Source organism: Vicugna pacos, chromosome 10, assembly GCF_048564905.1.
Source record: "Vicugna pacos chromosome 10, VicPac4, whole genome shotgun sequence".
NCBI classification, from domain to species: Eukaryota; Metazoa; Chordata; class Mammalia; order Artiodactyla; family Camelidae; genus Vicugna; species Vicugna pacos.
Genome location: NC_132996.1, coordinates 13693772 through 13710207, shown reverse-complemented (window position 1 = coordinate 13710207; position 16436 = coordinate 13693772).

Here is a 16436-nt window from a genome sequence, read left to right as displayed (position 1 = left end):
TCTGTTTGCCCAACTATTTCCCACTTCTGTGAGTGACTGGGTTCTGCAGCAAATAGGCGAGCAGCACCATAGGATTTTTCCTGATGTAGACATTCTCTCCTCTCTCGGCCAGATAATGCATGTAGCAGTGCTATTAGAACCAACTCAGGTTTGACCTGATCCTGCTTAAAACTAGCATATACAAATGTGTCATCTCTCTGGCAGAGTAACTTCTATTAAAAGGAGAGACGAGGAGAGCTGGGGCATATCTCTCCGTGTTCCATAAACAGTAGACAGGTATAGCCTTCGAAAGATTTAAATGTATTCCCAGGGACAATCTTCTTCTAGGAAAAAGTTGCATTTTCTTAACTTCCCTAAAAGTTTTCTCATTTGTTCCCCATCATCTAAGGAACAATTTACATTGAGGTCACTGATGCTGCGAGACAAGTCACAGAGCTATCATTTTCATCTCAGGCTGCCCCTCTGATTTAAACCCCAAGGGCTACAGTGAAAGCCTCAGGCATAATCTACTGAGTTGGTTTTTTTTTTTTTTCTTCCCCTACTTGAGAGTACTTTAAAAAAAAAGATACAAAGACCTTATTTTTTCCCTTATTTTAAAAGAAGAAAATCTCAAAGGTAGATGCTAACTTTCTTTTACAAGCAGAAAATGTTTACAATTAAAATGCCAATTTAAAATTAACAGCTTTCTGTATTTTATTGAATTCCAATTTTAAGTGTAAGAATAATTAATCCCCAAACATAGTTGGGCCATTTCTTTTTTTTTCAATATTTTGTTTATTTATTATTGTATTATTTAATTATTTTACTTGGGGGGGTAATTAAGTTTATTTATTTTTAGAGGAAGTACTGGGGATTGAACCCAGGATCTCATACATGTTAAGCATGCACTCTACCACCTGAGCTATACCCTGCCCCCTGGGTGACTTCTAAACATTTTTATAACATGACTTTCAAGATGATGCATGATTACTTATCCAGTACCTACTGAGAGCATATGAAAGGATACTGAGAAAATCAGATTTTTCCCTTAAGAACAAAACTTAAGATATACAGGCAAATGGTTAGGAGGTATATAAAACACAATAATTTCATTACATGATACGGAAAAATCTAAAGTTGGGATAGAAATTTTCAGAAGGTAGAGAGAATGCAAAGAAATGGGGAAAGCAGGAATTTAAAGTTAGATATTTTTGTGTCCAAAGCAATTCTAACCCTGTGTTGCTCTTTGCAAATTTAATTGAGGAGATTAATTTCTCTGGGGATAATTTGGCTCAAGAGGAGGAAGAAGAAGAAGAAAGAGAAGGGGAAGGGAAGGAGAAGAAAGGGAGGAAGATGAAGAGGAAGGAGAAGGAGAAAGAAAACAGTATTTAATTTCTTTGGTTGTTTTGAAATGTGATCATTCACAAGAAGGTGAAAGTTCATGGCACAATATCTACGACATAGAGATTCAACAATATTTGTTATATTACTTTCCACTATGTGTGGTTTGAGGAGATTGTGTAAGGAAGACAGTATGTGAACTAAGCTTTGTGTGGTTGTTACCCAAAAGAGAAATGGAAAAAAAAATCTAATTCTGGTCTTACTCAAAAGATAAGATTTACAGATGGCAGACAGAAAGCATTATGTAGCAAAAAAGATTTTAAAAGATGTATTTAGGAAAAGAAGATACGCCTGCAAGAGGAGAAAGCAGGCGCGTTCAAGGAGGAATCGGTGTTCCTTGTCTCCCCCTTTCTCTTATACCCTCGCTTGGAAGTGGTTTTTGATCGACTCACTGCTCTTGTCCTTGGAGTGTGTGCTTAGCATGCATGAGGCCCTGGGTTCAATCCCTAGTACCTCCATTAAAAAAAAAAAAAAAAGGATTTAGAAAACTAAATGCCTTCACAGGGGGAAACCGCGTGGCTGGTCATTGCGGTGGAAGGGGGAATTTTCACAATTTATTCTCTCATGGTTTCTGAGTTTATTTTTAAACAAGTGAGTGTTTTGTCTATCAAAGAAGTAAATGATTTGTTTATTAAATGCATAAACAAAATGTTAAACATGAAACAAGGAGGGACAGGAGAAACAGAGAGGAGGGGAGGGAGGGTGTTGGTTTACAACCTCTGAAGTTCCCTGGGTGAAATCTGAAACAAGCCCCCCTCCCCAGAGAGCACGGGCTGACAGAAGAAGGAGGCAGACCACTCCAGACTGGGAGGCAGCAGGCTAAACCAGCAAGGGCACCTCCGCCCGAGGTGTGTCTTGGGTGGCCTCAAGGTTGAGTAGGTCTCTATACCAGCCTTTCAGAATCTTAAGACTTTATATAGAGACTTTAACAAAGTTCAGTCACATATTTGGTCTAAATGGCCTCAACACCACGTTGCTCTCTCAAGGCTGTGTCCTTAAAGTAGCTCTTAGTTCGGGAACCATGGGTAGAACATACATTCCAAAGACAGGGAAGGGAGTGAGGAGCCCCTGACTGCCCGGTTCAGCTTGCAAGTCAACCACAGTCACGTCCTCCAGGTGAACTCCTTCAACAGGGAGAAAAAGGCATGCATTTATAGTGTCAATCCTGTATGAGACAAAGACGCTGCTGAAGTTCATTATTTACCCAGATTACTGTAGTATGACTTTGAACTATCAATTTAGGTAAACATAAGTGATGGGGGGTATAAAGAGTTTTGCCTTGCTTTTGAAAAGCCATATCCCAGTCCTGATTTGTAAATGGTTTTCTGGTTTAGAAAACACTTGTGTAAATGCTTCTCTTTCCAAAGTGGTTACTATTTTCTTCTACTTTAAAGTCGATTAATTAGAACCTCAAAAATGTGAAATGGCACACAATGAAGGACAGAAGTTAGTTATTAAATCAAAGTCTTCTGCCTTTACATCGCATACTCATTATAAACTATCCTATTTTTTGTAAAATAAAAAAATTAAAAATTTGCCTTCCTTATCTCCCCCCAAACCCCATGCTGTAATAATCTGGAGCAACCATTAGGCTCCATCAGTGAGTAACGGAGTGAATAAGGGAATGAATGCATGACGGAAAGAACAAGTGTTAATTCAAGGGATCCAGAGCAAGAGACATTAAAAATTGAAATATGTTAAATGTAGGAACAAATTTAAACTTAAAACTAAGTCTTTGAGGAGTGGTACAATCTTTCTGGAGGTCAGTGAAGCCATTTCCAGTCTTAAAATTAATCAACACGTTCATTTACCCATTTCACTTTCAGAATTTTTTCCTAAGAAAATAATGAAACAAAAGCACAAAATGTATCTGCAATTATATTTAATATATATATGTTACTTACAAAACAAACTGCAAGATTATTTTAATAGAAAAGATTAAAATAGATTCACTACCAAAATGAAATGTGTAAAGGAAAAAACGTTTTTCCTTCTTTCTTCTAACCTAAACTTCCTTTCACACTTGTTAAAATATCCATCGAGGTCTCTACCAAGTACATCTTTGCTTGGATTCCTTCAAAATTGGTGAGAACTCCACATCAGTAGTCTATTTAGTCTTTCAGTCCCTCAAAGTTTAATGCATCTGAGCATCAGTGTTTATTCAGAGCCGTGCGCAAAGCTCCCTTGGTAGCCCAAGATTTAATTAGAATCAGTCAACTGTATTTGAAAGCATCATGACTCTCCTTTTTGAGCCTTTTTGTGATCAAAGTGTCACTGGCCCTGCTTTCAAGCTCAATGCCTTAAAGACCTCACTATCAATTAAAGGATTCTCGCTCCAAACCCACTAGAGCCCTGCACTGTGTTCCTGAAACCTACATCTAAGGAGATTCCTGAGACGTACAGATTCAATGTTCTAAAATAGCCACACTTTCTTGCAGAATCAGTAAATTGGAAAAAAACCCTCCTGATGCTCCGAGTTATCAGAAATCTTAAAAGGAAAACCAACATTTCTGTGCAAGTCAGAATGTGCTGTGATTGTGATTCAAGCCTTTCTCCTTCTAAGATCTTGGTCATGGTGTTTTGTGTTTCTTATTTTCCCTCCCTAGCCTCTGTTCATAAATAAAATTTTTCTAAAGTAAAATTTCATATGAGGACCACTGCTGGAAAATAAATAAAGGAACAAGTTATAATGTTTACTCCTAAAGCAAGAACAAAACAAGAACAAAATGTTAAATTCATGGTTGCAGATTATAGATTTACATATTTTAAAAATGCTCCATAAAATACTTATTCAAAAGAAGCTAACTAATAGTTTTGTTGTTGTTGTTACATGGTGGTCCAGTTGGGGGTTCTTTCACGGCTATATCACATAGGGTTTTCAGATATGATACCAAACCTAGCAGACTGCTAACTGAGGATTTGGCTCAATAACTACAAGGAGCAATAACGTGTAGAAAATTAAAAAAGCAGACTCTGGCCTTGGGAAATGTGAGATGACTGAGCTCATTTGCTTCCACCTTTAAACTGGGGTGTCTTACCTTGACAAATTATGCTGGGACCAACAGACACTGTGTGGTCAGTGGGATCGAAATGAGTGACATTCAGTCACATCTTGCATTATCACATGCACATTTTAATAAGATGAATGATAGCCTCGCAGAACAGGCAAGACATAAGAAATCTTTTTTTTCCCCTACAAACTATCAATTTCTTGAAAAGAGAGGGCATACTAAGGAGCTGGAGTACCAATTCTTAGTTCTGCTTTGCGTACCTAAAAGAGCCATTTCACCTAGTCTGTGATGCCAAGTGATGCCTTTGATCTTACCTACGTTAAGTCCTCCTGACAGAGGAAGGCAAACTATTATGGTGAAGACACCCCATTTCAGTAACTTGAACCAAAGTGAGAATATTGATTTTTTATATCCATATGCTTTTGTGTCCAAAAACCTGTGGAACAATTTTTCAATTTTATCTATCATCTATCTATCTATCTACCATGTTTTACTTGGAAATAGTTAAATTCATAAATCACATTTTAATGTCACTTTTCTTTCATCAGTTAGTAAATACTTGACCTAAAAGATTTAATCAGAACTTAGCCAATTAAATAAGAAGTTCAACTTCTAAATATTCTTTAATTTTGTTTCTTTCCTCAGAGTGGACACACATCAGTAGCCCATGTGCCTCTGTTTTCCTTTCTTCCTTCTTCAGAGTCTGTGTGTCAGCTGCAGAATGTTTCCAGTCTGCTAAATTTTATAAGGAAAGGAATTCATTTTTCCTGTGTAAAGAGCATTACAATGGAGTGGCTGAGATTAAACATTTTGACTTCTGTCATCTTGTGGTGACAAAAATGATCATTCCATATTTTTGGTTACTTACATGTCCTAGTACTAAAGCCATATATTTTACTGTAAGGGATTAATCTCTCTCCTCAGTTGTTTTATTGGGCTTTTGAAACCAGGTCTAACAAATAAACAAGGGAGTATGAAATAAAATTCCATTAATTAGGAAGAAATCAGTATGAAAAGACAGGAATTTACAGATGGTCAGGATGGTCTGAATTCACAGGCAATGAAAGTTGGCTGCAGATGGGGAGGAAACTAGTCCAAAACCAAGAGTTCATGTTATTTTTGTTTTTTATTATTATATTTTGAAGTCCACTGACCAAGTTCTTATTTTGAAAGGCAAGATCCTATCACATGAATTCGTTTCCACCTCTTTTGAAGAGAACATATTCATTTTCAACATCATAAAAAAAATGGTTCTTTAGGGGCTGGAAGGATGCAACTGAGCGTGTCTGCAGAGAGAAGAAGAAAACAGAATGAGTAGTGAGGGTAAAAGGGTGCTTGCTGAACACAGCTTTCAACAGCTCCATTTCAAAACCATTAGGGGAAGACTGGCGATCAGATTTACACCCTGAAGGGGACCCAACAGGACTGCCTAGTGAGTAGAAACATCATGTTATTTTTACCTTTTCTTTTTTTTTTTTTTCGCTCTTTATTTTTGTGAAAACCATTTTCTCCCAATTGTAATTTTCAACATGAAACTCTTGGAAATTTCTGTCACAGCTCTTCTTCAGATGTAAATGACCCAACCAGGAGATAGCCACTAGTTTCTATCACTTATTAGCCTCTGTGTTTTAAAATGATGTGATTTTCCCTAAGCAGTGAATTTAAACTTTTTTTTTTAATTTCAACGTTGTTTGAATGAAATAAAGTGACTTAGAACCTATTTTCACTCTTCCTAAAACAAGTTCAGGCGAATTTCTGTACCCCAAAATGACAGACATGCAATGTGGGTATCTCACTATATATATTTAGAAGTAATTTCAACAAAGACTATATGGAGCCCAAAGTGGCAAATAAAATATGCAAATGATAGTCTTATCTTGATTTTCATTTCCCGGTAAGTTTAAGGATCTGTCCACGTGCACACACGCAGCATTGTATTATAGTTGCAACCACTCGCAGCCTTCGCTTATCTCATTTAGTTTGTCTGCTGCTTTGTTTACATTCTTATTCCTTTGGGCATCAAAACCATGAGCTCTGAGTTGTTTGATGCTCTGGTGAAGGTTCTTAAAATTCTATTTCCTAATTTCCTCTTTTGGCACCCTCTTCAAACCCGTGAACACCTTACCTAGAAAATGAGCTGTATATGCTCATTCGTCTTCAACTCCAACCTTCAAAAATGTTAAATATCTTTGCAGACTAATCCTCTACCTACCACAATATATTCCTTTCTCCATCCTCCACAACCATCACTTTATTATAAACACTGGGTTGAAAATGAAAATACATGTTTTTAAGCAAACATACTTTTCTCCAAATTGGATGGAGTAAAAGAATGGTGAACACAAACCTAAAAAAACCCAGATGGGAAGCCTAAGTTTACCATTTACTGAGAGACTGGACTTTAATTTTCTAAACTCTCTGAATTTCAGCTTACTCATCGGAAGCCTGGAAACGATAAATGTCTTAACTGTGTGACAAGAATTCAATCAGCACCAAATGAGAAGTATGCCATAGTGGTAATGCGTGTGGAGGAGCGAGGTGGGAAAGGGCATGCTCTGGTCATGATGTGAAATGCAGAGTTTGAAATGATGGATTATTTTCATGTATACTTATAAATTTTAAAATTCAAATTTTATATACACACAATCTATGTATAGATCCATCATCTATCTCTATTTGTTATTGTTGGAATCACTGTCTTTTTTTTTTAAATTGAAGTATAGTCAGTTAACAATGTCACTCTCTGGTGTACAGCACAATGTCCCAGTCATGCATACACATACATATATTCCTTTTCATATTCTTTTTCAATATAGGTTACTACAAGATAGTGAATATAGTTTCCTGTGCTCTACAGAAGAAACTTTTTGTTTATGTACTTTATATGTAGTAGTTAATATCTGCAAATTCTGAACTCCTAATGTATCCCTCCACCCTCCCTTCCCCTTCTCACTATAACTAGAAGTTTGTTTTCTATGTCTGTGAGTCTGTTTCTGTTTTGTGAGTAAGTTCGTCTCTTTTTTAGATCCCACACATAAGTGATACCATTTGATATTTTTCTTTCTCTTTATGACTTACTTCACTTACTATGATGATCTTAGGTCCATCCATGTTACTGCAAATGGCATTATTTTATTCTTTGTAATGGCTGAGTAGTATTCCATTGGATAAATATACCACAGCTTCTTTATCCAGCCATCCGTTTTTTTAAAGAGAGAATAATTAACAAGTATTTCCCCAGAGACACTTAATCAATGTATCTACATCTGCCAAGGTCTTACTCCCACACTTTCAGGACTGATTAGTCAAGACCTGATGGCATGGAAGCCAAAGCAGACACTCTGGTGGATGTTTTAGAAGTCTGCTTTTCTCAGAGGAAGAGTTTAGACCCTGAAATCCTGGGCCCAGAGGACCTGGGACATGACCTACAGCGTTCTCTCACGCCATACATGGCCAACTTTTCTTGTGTGAGTTAAATCTATTAAGAAACCTGTCAGCCATATTTCCAACCTTCAAAGGAGTTTTCAAAAAGAGATCTATGACATAGAGCTTTACTGGTTACGACAAGTAACACATTCACTGCTCTCACCAAAATGGCAAATGAGAGTACACAATGCCGAAAAATAAATAGGCCAGCCTTATAGAGAACATAATATTCTTAATAATTTGGGAAGAAAAAAAGACTCATATTGAGAAGATTGGGTATGTGTGTGTTTTAATGTTTCTACGCTTCATCCCTGCAGTCTACTGAGGCACTGGCTCAGGTCCATTTACTAATCTGAGATTCATTTTCTCCAACCCCTGTGATTGTGTTATCTTGGCAGCGTTTTGTGTCTTTTCAAGTCTGTACTGACACTGTGTGACTTTATCCAAATGTTTTGTCACTGTGAGAACATTGGGTTTTATGCATTAGAGATACAACAAGGTTTTCTATAGGAGGAGGAAGTGGGGGAACAGAGTGCTCTGTTAGGAGTTAAACTGCAAAAGCCAATGCTGAATAGCTCACAGCAAGTGTGCAAAGTAACTTTCAAGGGACAGAATGTTCCCCCAGGCATAGAAAGATTCAGTAACATGTCTAATACAAATTTAAAGAACAAAATGTGTAACAGGATTATTGGTCAGCTCTGGAAAGACAATAGAAGGAGAAGCCTGGTCCATCCCTGCACACAGTTAGTGTCTAGGAGAGAAGCCACCTTATTAAAGGTCTTTGACTGTGATGCTCCCACCAGCCCACCCATCCTCGTTGTGGGATTGCACAGACTAGGCATCATTCTAAGTATTTCGCATACTGCATCATATATGAGGCACGTTACTATTACCACTTTGGGAACAGGTTCTTATGATGGGTTTGGGGAACAGTGGAATAGGACGGGGAACTTTATTACACGACTGTGAGATGTGTTTGTGCTGGGGGTGGGCATCTGTATATTAAACAAGAGATTTGTGAGAACTGCTCGGGCTATCACATCAGCTACACGGGTGGCATATGGTAAATAAGTAACCGAAATTAAACATTGTGTAACAGTGAATGACAGTGTCAAAAGATATTTTGAGTTCTGGTTCTGCTACTAATATGACATATGCTAACTCCATAAGATGACATGAGAAACACCATCCTCTTTTTTCCATGTGGGAGATATGACACATCGCAACACGGAAGTGTAAAGGGAGCAAATATCTCTGTCAGAAGCTATTAGGGCAGGTGGGTGCTACAGGGAACTCCGGCGAAGAAAGCCCCGCAAAACAAGGGAACAAAAACGGTCTTAGTCCTAGAATTTTATGATTATGAAAATTCAGCTGGAAGAAGATTTTTTTGAGGGAAGAGGTCTATGCATGTGTGCCTGTGTACATGTTTAAAAATACATACATGCATGGAGAGTATTTTTTAATGTTTTGTTTCTATTATTATTATTCAGTAATAGCACTAGTATGTTCAAGGAAGTAGAGAGAGCACGTAGTTTAGAATGCAGCTGTATCCACCTTCAAAAGGCAGAGCACGTCTAGCTCTTCCATAAGGCAGGTGACCTGAAGCTTCTGTTTTAACGGCGTGTTCATTCTTGTCCTTTCCACACGCACAGCTCAGGCCCCACTGTATGTGCAGGACCAAACTGTAAGGCATGGATCAGACAATTTCAAAATGTAACGGGCACTGTGGTATAGTTTCCCCTTGCAAATAGGCTCTTTTGAAAAGTAACCAAGGCATGGACAACCTTGTTGTCTTAAAGTATAATACACATGTGTTAAAAGAAGAAGGATGGAGAGAGCCCACTGCTTTATGACGTTCCGCTAGATACCGTTAAACGTGAGGAAAGGCTTTTACACATCATGAGTTCAAGTCTCAGGCAGGTTTGTGTTGAAAGAGTAATTTATTTTTGATTATTCACTTACTAAACGAAATGCATTTGAAGCACACAGGAGATATGGATCAACTCTCTGCAGTACCAGTGAAATGAATATTTACCAGACATTCCAATCATAAAAAAAAATCCACCTTTCTTTGTTCTAAGCATGATAATGGAAAGTTGATGCCATTTTTTGTTCCCAGCTGAAATCTGCAAGTAGCAGCTTAGATGAGAAACTAGCAAGTCACTTTTCAAATTGAGTAGTGAGTTGACAGCATGGAGCCTTACAACCCAAACAGTACTTTATCTTCAGACGCATTTTACATTTTATCCCCGTACACACTTTCTGTCAGACTCTGAGCCTAATGGCCAGGCTCATCGCATATCTGAAACTACACGTGGAAAACAGTCTTTGAAATGATTACCGTGTCTTTTAAAAGGGTTAAAGTTCCAGAGAAGCAAGCCAGGTATCTGGAAGCTGCCAGCCTGGGTGAGCAGGATTTACTCAGTGGGATCAGCAGAGAAATTTCTAATGCTACTGAAAGTAACTTGGATAAGTGTCCAGTTTCCCCTTTACTTTCAGTGTCTTTACATTGTAAGAGAGTTCTTTTTTATTAAGGAGGCAGCTTCTTATAGAAAGGACCCACTACAGTGAATCTTGCCATATCAGTCCTGCTTTATCTTGCTGTTTGATTTTAGGCTTGTTTCTCAATGCTGCATGTCTCAGAATGTTTATATTAAGAACTTTGCCTTAGGTCAGTCGTGAGAATTTGTTGACAGAACGCACTGAATTACCTGGAACAATATGGCGCCAAATAATTACTCATTCAATGTTGCTTCTGCCATCCACTTGCTCCTCTCTACTTTGAAATTTCCATTCTTTCTATTGTGGTCTTCCTAGAGGGAAGCATACAGTTCCTTGCTTTATATATTCAACACAATTAATGGACCAATTATTTTCTGTTAGATCCATGCAAGCAGGTGTTGATAAAACATCCTTTGAGAAAGCAGGTGGAATACACATAGTTAACACTTTGGATCCAGTTCTGAGGTTTCATTCCAGAAGGGTTTCAGAAGGTAAGTAGCAAACATACTCTCTTGAGTAAAACAGGAGACTTTGAGAAGAAGAGAATCTGTAAGAATATTCAAGGAGAAAACTTGAGCTGCAGCATCTGATCTCAAGTAGAGAAAAACATGAAACTGTCCTCCTTAAAGATGCTTGAAATCTATTCCTTATGTCTTAAGGATTCACAGCTGGGAACAGAGATTAGACTAGTGATTGCCAGGGCCTGGGAAAGAGGGAAAGGGTGAGATGTTGGTCAAAGGTACAAACTCCCCTGTCTTAAGGTAAATAAGTTCTGGAGATCTATGCACAGCATGGTGACTATAGTTAGCCACACTGTATTACATATTTGAACATAGTCTAAGAGAGTACATCTTAAATGTTCTTATCACACCCATACACACACATACAAAATAGTAATTATGTAATGGGATAGAGATGTCAGCTAGCTTTATTATGGCAATCGTTTCACAATATGTATGTATATCAAGTCATCACCTGGTGTACTTTAAGCTTATGCAATGTTACATGCCAATTATATCTCCACAATGCCATTAAAGTAATTCAGAATTCCTAGATGGATTAGCCCTTATGAAATTGTCCAAATTAAAAAAATATTTAGATAACTTATCAATGATTTTGTCCAAGTATTTTGTGAAAAGCAAAACCTACTAAAACCCTTTATACCATATCATGGACGCTTGTAAATTCCTGGATGGTTGGGTACAATACCTGGACACAGTGTGTGAGGATGGGAGAAAGAAGAGACAATCTTGACACCTAACACATATGGAATTAGTGAGTCCAAGTGGAATTCCTAATAATGTCACCAGGTACATTGTAATTTTTATAGTCTCATATAAATAGTCCTTACTATTAACTTATTTAAGGGGTCAGGCCCTGGAAGCTCACATAATTTCAGCATTTCTTTCCAGTTTTAAGGAGAAATAATTGACATACTGAATACATTTATAAGTTTCAGGTATACATGTAAGTTATCCAGTATGAGGGTTTGAGTTACACATACTGTGAAATGATTGCCATGATCAAGTTTTAGTTAGCATCCATCATCTCATATAGATAAAGAGAAAAGAAAAAAATTTCCCCTTGTGGTAAGAACTCTTAGGATCTGCTCTCTTAATAACTTTCCTATACATCAGGCATCAGTGTTAACTACAGGCATCACATTGCACGTGACGTCCCTAGTACTTACTTACAATTGGAAGCCTGTGCCTTTTGACCCACCTTCCTCTGAATTTCAGTATTTTTATCAGCCCACGTGCATAAATAATAAGTATTTTGCCTGGAATCAAAATACTGTTTCTATAATTTAAGTGTTCTTTGAACTTAGTCCATAAACAAAAAATTAAATAATTGTAAAAGTTAACTTTACCTCTCATTGTCTTCTGCGACAGCGCCCTATTAACTTCATGTCCACAAACAGTCTTACAGCTCCTCATGTGTGAGAGGAAGAGACTAAACTTATCTTCTGAGTTCTAACCCTAGCTTGACCATGGAAGATCTGGGCTGTACTTTTTAAACCATGCATAGAAGTAAAGGTGAGAAAGGAAAAATAGATCCCTTGTTGAAAGCTTGACTCATGAGCCTGTGCATTCCTTATACCAGCTGCTCTATCCAAACACACAATTTTCTTAAACTTTAGTGCCTACCCATGATTTTTTTTTCTGTATTTAGTGTCTTCCATTTTCCGTTAAAGGAAACTCTATTCATCTTCCAGTAGTCACTACAGTGATATCATATGGAGTCTTCACTATTTGTTATTATGTCAAAAAAAAGTCCTGCTTTTTTACACTAATATTTTACCATATCGTTATTATAGTTCTTTGTGTGTTGTAATCTAGTTGCTGGTATGTTCATATGTCTGCTTTCCTACTCAGATCAACTTGAAAAATAATTCTGCAACACGTAACACAATTTCTAAGGTACACTTTCATTAATATGGCAAAACGATCATGATATATTATGCAAAACATAAGTAATTTAGATAGGAAACAGTCTAAAAATACAGCAAAATATTTATAATTGTAACCACTGAGCAGTGGGATTTGGGGTGACTTTTTTGTTTGTTTCTTCTCTGTTTTCCTAATTTTTCAACACTGGTTATATTACTTAGATATTAAAAGTGAAAGATAGTTGAGATGCTCACATTATTTTAACAACTGATCAAATTCTGTATGAAAAACGTTTCTTGCTTTACTTCAGTAACTCAAAACATAAAGAATAAACAGAAGCTTTGACACAATGTAAGTATAGTAGAGAAAAGCAACTCGTATCTAGGTAAGAAAAAATTAGATCTTATGAAAGAACAACTGAGATTGTTGAATAACAGATTTACCAATTATATAAAAGATGAACACACATACCATTCATGATGACCAGCCATTTTCCACCTTTATGGAAGATTGAATTGAAAAAGGGAAAGAGAGAAAGAAAAAGAGAAAGAAAGGAAGAAAAAAAGAAAGAAAGATGAAGGAAGGAAGGATAGAAGGAAGGAAGGAACCCAAATAGAAGGGATTTAAATAATATATAAGAGCGAATTTTCTGATGGTGAAAACTGTTAAGTCCTGTCCCAGATTATTAGCAAAATGAAGAAATGTTTATTAAGGCCTTATAAAAACGGCCTGGAATAATTTTCAAATTGGCATGGATGCAGACTGGGGGACGCTTAGGCTGACTTTTAACGGTCCTTCGCAGTACTTTGCTTTTATAGCATGATGGATTTTGTAGGAATAACACCTATTTTTCATATGACACTAAGTGACTCATTCAAGACTTTCCAGAAGCCAAAAAGCCCCATCCCCAGTCCTCTACTGACATGTAGTTTTTATTTTCTAAATCTCCAAGGTGGAAAATAGATTTCTTAAATGCAGGCACTGGGATTTTAGCAATCCCTTAAAGCTCTTATGTTTCGAATTCCCAACTCAGATCAAATTCATTTTATGCTCTACTAAATGCACATCATCTCTGAGTAGCAATTTTTCCTCTTTAAAAGCTAACCTTTCCTCTTCCTGTCTTCCACTTTGATTTCCCCTACTGGCAAGCTCAGTTTTAGCAATGATCTATGTTAGTCCCTGGTTTCTCATTAACTTAGACCATGACAGTGCATGTGCTATCATTTATGGCAAAGAAAATTGAGAACATGAGTAATTGGATGGTCTGGAAGATTTCTTATCTCAAATTTGCTTCACACTATCCATATTGTTTGTTATTCTTCTTTGTGATTAAGTGATACACAAGATTGAATTGTTGATACAATTCACACCAATTTAATTAACATTGGCCTGATTGACTAATGTACAATTTCATTTTTTTTCTTATAGTATATTTTCCCATCTAACAAAACAGCTCTCAAAAGCCTCAAGGGGCCTTATTCTTCAACTGATCAATAATAATATTCCTTTGGTAACTACATTTGTTTTCTCAGAATCCCATTTTTCAGAATGTAAAATACATGGAAGAAAACAACTTTTAAAATAAGGTAAAAGAAACATTACGGCATTTGTTTAGAAAAAAAATACTTAGCATAATCATTTAGGATTGACTGTTCCAGACTTTAAGCTCAACGACATTTCTGTTTTTACTTACAAAGGAAGTGAAATGCCAGTTCTTTGAATACTTTGAATATCTTATTTCAATCTACCCAAATTTAGAGTAAATACAACACTATCTTTATCCCCTTGGTATTTTCTATCATTAAAAAAAAAAACACTTCGCCATTTTTTTTTTCAAGGTGAGATGGAAAAAAGATGCAGAAGGATTATTTTCTTGAAAGTTAATTCAGAAATCATAATTTTAATGTAAATTATTCATTCATTCACGATCTTTATTCTTTTAAAAACTAATCTGTCAGTTATTAGATATGTCACCATGTTTTTATCATATTAATTATTTTCTGTACTTACATTTCTGAATGATTTGCAGGAAATCATTTGACCAGGCTAGCAATCATCAGAGCACTGATCTTTCTTGAATAGAAAGGATTGAAAATGTGCCAGGCACTGTTCTAGGCACTAAAGATACACCAGTGAAAAATACAGTCAAGGAATTATGCATGAGATATACAAACGAGGGAATAGGAAACCACAATATAATGTGATAGAAACAGGATACAGCATGACTATGAAGCACCTAAGAGAGAGGGAAAGTGGATATTTGGGAAATGTTCTTAGAGGAGATAAAAAATATACTGAGACATGAAAAATCAGTAAAAGACAATTATGCAAGAAATGCAGAGGAGTGGGGGCAGGAGGGTGAAACTCTGCAGACAGGTCAAAAGGGCGTGAAAGAAGATGGGAAGTAGTTGTGTGAGCGTTCTGAAAGCGGACCCTGGACCAACACCACTGGTATCACCTGGGAACAACGGGTTAAATATGCACTTTCTCCAACCCCATCCCAGATCCAGTGAATCAGAAACCCTCACGACGGAGCCTGGCATCTGTGTTCTAACAAACCCTCCCTGTGATTCTAATGTCAGCTGAAGTGTGAGAACCACGATGTAAGAGGAACTCAGATTCAACTGGCAATATTACATTTCCTGCTCAAAAGTGGCTGAAGATTAGCCTTGCAAAATGAGAGATAAGAACCTGAAATATCATGAGCTTACCTATCTAACAAGGACAATGATGACCCACGGAAAAATTATAAGGAGGAGAGAGACAGTCATTCATTCACTTCCCTCGAGGAGCTTCCCCGACCTACCTTACCTAAAGCAGCCCCTTGGCCACTGTTTGCAGCACCGCAAGTTTATTTGTGTCATAGCACTTATCGCTACCTTATGCTTTCTTGTTTGTTTACTTCTGTGTGTTTGCGTCTGTCTTCCTTCACTGAAATGTAAGGTTCTTTGGGGCAAAGCCATTGTCCGTCGTCTTCTGTACTGAATTTCCAATGCTTAGAACATTATTTAACAGATAGTCGACACTCAATAAATGTTTGTCGAATTAATAAATCAGTCTATGTCACTAGGGATGTGGAGGTAAGAAAGAAAGACACAAGTCCTGATCTCATGGAGCTTGCTTTCTGTTTTACATAACTAAATTTGCATTTAGATGGCACTTAGATTGCCAGAGGGTGACGGGGGTGGGGGTGGGGGTGAGGTGGAGGGGGAACCCGGAGACAGGAAAACTAATTCAACGTCAGAGGTAACAGTGCCTCTAATAGAGAAATGCCAGTGGGGATGGAAAGAAATAGATAAACGTAAAATACATTCAGGAGATAGAATCAGGAGTCTTCCATGATTGATACAACGTAAGAGGAAGGAGTCAAGGTATGAAGAATTGAAACCTGGCTTAAGCCACTGAAAGGCAGAGAGAGACACTATTTTGAAGAGAGGTGGAACAGAGAAAAGGCAAACAGGGTTACAAATATTACAGAGGGCATACTTAATGCTAAATACTTATTTATTTCAAATTTAAGGATGTGTGTATATTTTTATTTTATAACAAAATACAGCACAAAAATTAAATATGAGTTTGTCAGTGCAGTAATCAATACAAATTCCTAATAGACAAATAGATAACTAAACGCTGAAAACATTCAATTCAGATTGCTTGATTCCATTCACTGATAAAAAGACATGAGGTTGTCTTAAGTTCCCCCACATTGTGTACTTGAGTATCTTTT